The sequence below is a fragment of the Cajanus cajan genome, chromosome 3, assembly GCF_000230855.2.
Source record: "Cajanus cajan strain Asha chromosome 3, NIPB_CcT2T_4, whole genome shotgun sequence".
NCBI classification, from domain to species: domain Eukaryota; kingdom Viridiplantae; phylum Streptophyta; class Magnoliopsida; order Fabales; family Fabaceae; genus Cajanus; species Cajanus cajan.
The window spans coordinates 55,450,173-55,453,708 of NC_138519.1; the positions used below are offsets into that span (position 1 = coordinate 55,450,173).

Consider the following 3,536-nt stretch of genomic DNA (forward strand, 5'->3'; position numbering starts at 1 on the left):
ACCTTTGAGGAAAAGGAATTGGAGGGTGATAAACAGTTTGAGGCTTTGATGAAGATACTTTTTCTTTTTCTAATCTCTCTTTTTCAGGTTTTTCAACCATAGGAGAAGCGTCTTCATCAATCTCAATATTATCATTTTGATTAGACACAGGTCTGTCTAATTTATTCCCACTCCTTAAAGTAACAGCATTAACATTTTCAGCTGGGTTTGCAACTGTTTTACCTGGGAACTTACCTGGAGAATTGTTTGAACTAGGCATCAACTGTGCAATTTGATTTTCCAGCATCTTGTTGTGGAGAGTAATATTCTCAACCTTGACAGCAAGGTTTTGAATAGAATTTGCCATTGAATCATTGGTCTGTTTTTGATTAGTGACAAAATTCTCCATAAGGTTTTCTAATCTTGAAACACTTTGTTGAATTGAGGGTGTCTGTACTGGATTTCCTTCCCCATTAATGAAGTGATTGGACGGACGGAAATTAGGTTGCTGATTGCTAGTTCCTTGAACTGGGTTATTCTTCCAAGAAAAGTTAGGATGATTCTTCCAACCAGGGTTGTATGTGTTGGAATATGGATTACTCTTCTCTCTTCGAGGAGTGTCATAGAAATTATGAGAAGCTGCCACCTGTTCAGTAGTATCTTCTTTTTCTCCAGTAAAAATTGAGGTACAATCTACTGCAGTGTGCCCTTGTTCCCTACAAAGGTCACATACTTGATTTGTAGCCACTGAATTAACCTTAGCTTTTTCCATCTTGTCTAATCTTTGATTAAGAGTATCAAATTTTGCTAAGAGTAACTAAATATTGTTCACTTCATATCGCCCCGGAGTTCCTTTCCTTGCTGTGACTTCTCTTTCACTGTATTGGCTGTGATTTGAGGCTACATTTTCCAAAATAATCATGCAGTCATTAATAGGTTTCCCCATGAAAGATCCTCCAGCTGCTGAGTCTAATATCATGGTGCTTTGTTGGTCCAATCCTTCAAAGAAAAATTGGATGGTAAGCCAACGGTTGAAGCCATGTTGTGGGCATGCTTAAAGATATCCTTTGAACCGCTCCCATGCTTCATAAATAGTCTCTCCAGTGCCTTGTTGGAAATTAGTGATTTTCTTCCTCAATTCTTTAGTTTTAGAAGGAGGAAAGAATTTCTCTAGAACAGCTCTTTCACATAATTCCCAAGTTGCTATCTTTTCTCTAGGCACTGTTCTTAGCCACACCTTTGCCTTATCTCTCAAGGTGAGTGAGAATAAGCGGAGTTGCATTCCATCAGAAACTTCATCATCAAATTGCTGGGTCTCACAGATTTCCAAGAACCCCTCTAAGTGGTCATTAGGATCTTCTGATGGTAGTCCTCCAAAGGTGTTCTGTTTGAGCATATTCACCAGAGAAGCTGGTACAGTAGCTCCAGTTTGCATCTCCCCTCCAGGTATCCCACGAGCTACGGGTGCAGAGTAATCCCGAAGCGGTAAATTATCTCGTTGTGCAGCCATGTCAAATTCTCTAGAAAGGTTTCTTTTCCTTCTCAGGAGAGTTCTTTCAATCTCAGGATCAAGTGGTGTTGGTTTCCCAAGACGTAGAGATCTCTTTTGCATTAACCCTAAGGCACTGCAAAAAAAAAAAAAGTGACCCGTGAAATCTGAATTGGAGAAGTAAACACTAAAAAAAAATTATTTATTTATTTAATTTTTTTTATTTTTTTTATTTATTTTTTTTTTAAAAAAAATTCGAATTAAAATAATTGTAATTTAAACCAAGAGACGTAGTCCCCGGCAACGGCGCCAAAAACTTGATGTATGGAAAACCGCAAGTGTACGATTGTCGTCAAGTAATAAATATCGAATCACAGGGACTACGTGTTTGACCTAGAATTACTAGTATTTTAATTTGAATTTTAAAACAGATTGAATTTTTGTTTTGAGATGATAAGATCAGATTTGATGGTAAAAGAGATAGTAATGCAATTAATGAATAAGATAAAACTTTAAGATAAGATAAGGAGATTTCCGGGAATCTAGGGTTCGCACAAAGAGTTCCAACAATATTGAATTATTATTTTCATTAATTAATTCTATTCCATCTTGAAGGTAGTCTTAACCTAATTTAATCCTTGCACCTTCTCAGGCTACGAGGACGTGTTTAATTAAAATTAATCTCTACTCTCGTGGTAATTACGTTCAATTAAACCCATTAAGATCTTTGTTAATCTATTGCTCCTCGAAAGCTTAAATCAACTCTCGTGATTTAACACTCAAGTCTGTTCCTTTAGGTTCCGATAATTAGGTTCTCCTCTCAGTTCATCCCTAATTATCTATGATTATGAAAATTAAGATTAATTGTTTATCATAATTATAATCAAGTTCTCCTCTCAGTTCATCCTTAATTAATGTTATTATGAAAACAATAATATTAAAGTTCATATATAAAATATAAAAGAACAGATCAAGAATTGGAATAAAATTAAGAAACTGAATAATGCATTAATAAAGAGGTTCTCAGAGGCTAAGCCCTGATCCCAGAAAAAGGGAAACTACTCACAGGAGTTCATAGTAGTTCTCCAAGAAAAGAAGAATAAAAGAAAAGCAAACCTTAGAGTCGATGGCACAGGCGCCCAACCTTCTCCAAGTGTCAAAAACTAAAAAAAACTGTCTCCGAAACCAAAATCTGCGTTCTAGGCTAACCTCATCTAATTTATAACCTAAAAGGGTAAAAAGGTAAAACTACCAAGATAAAAATTACAAAGATAAAATAAAAATAAAACATAAAACTTAAAAACCTGGGACGCGAAGTGAATCACGGCCGTGACTGAGAATCACGACCGTGATCTTCTTTGGAGCACATCTATGAAGGGTCAGTAGCGTTCACGGGTGTGATTGGGAGTCACGGCCGTGATTTTCTCTGGTGAATCACGGGCGTGATTTAGAATCACGGCCGTGATTTTCCCTGTAGCTCAGCATTTCCTCTTTAATTCTTAAATCTTGATCCTGCTCAGAGAAAACACAACACATACCAAGAAAAGCATAAAATAGGAAAATGATATAAAAATTTATTAAAAACATGAAAGATATGCATGATTATGCTATGAATTCTTGTGAATTAAAGTGCTAAAATACGAGTAAAATACACAACATCAATTATCTACGGAAGAAATTCGTAGATAAGCATGAAAATTCGTAGATAAGTCTTAATTATCTACGGCCAAAAATTCATAGGTAATAAGGTCGTAGATAACGTTACCTACGAAAAATTTTCCGTAGATAACCCACGAAATTTGTTATCTACGGATTTTTCCGTAGATAACCCGCAAAAGTTGTTATCTACGGATTTTATCCGTAGATAACCTTCAGAAATTTTTTGTTTAATTTTAATAAATTTATTAATGTAACAACTCTCATATTTGGCCTTTCAAGGATGTTATTTCATGACACTTCACTTTTCAACATGTTTTGTCCTTACTGCACATTTTTTGGGAAACTTCCTAGAAGGTCACTCATCCCTATATTACTCCAAGTCAAGCACACTTAAATGTGGAATTCTGAT

The 3,536-nt window shown here is 35.5% G+C and overlaps 1 non-coding gene across 1 annotated transcript; it reads left to right on the forward strand.

Annotated features, from left to right (window-relative positions):
- The first annotated feature begins 1,013 nt into the window (after nucleotides 1–1,013).
- LOC145956670 (small nucleolar RNA R71) lies at nucleotides 1,014–1,120 on the forward strand. Its single transcript, XR_014432908.1, has one exon. It is a non-coding gene; the product is annotated as a small nucleolar RNA R71 (small nucleolar RNA).
- The last annotated feature ends 2,416 nt before the right edge of the window (nucleotides 1,121–3,536 follow it).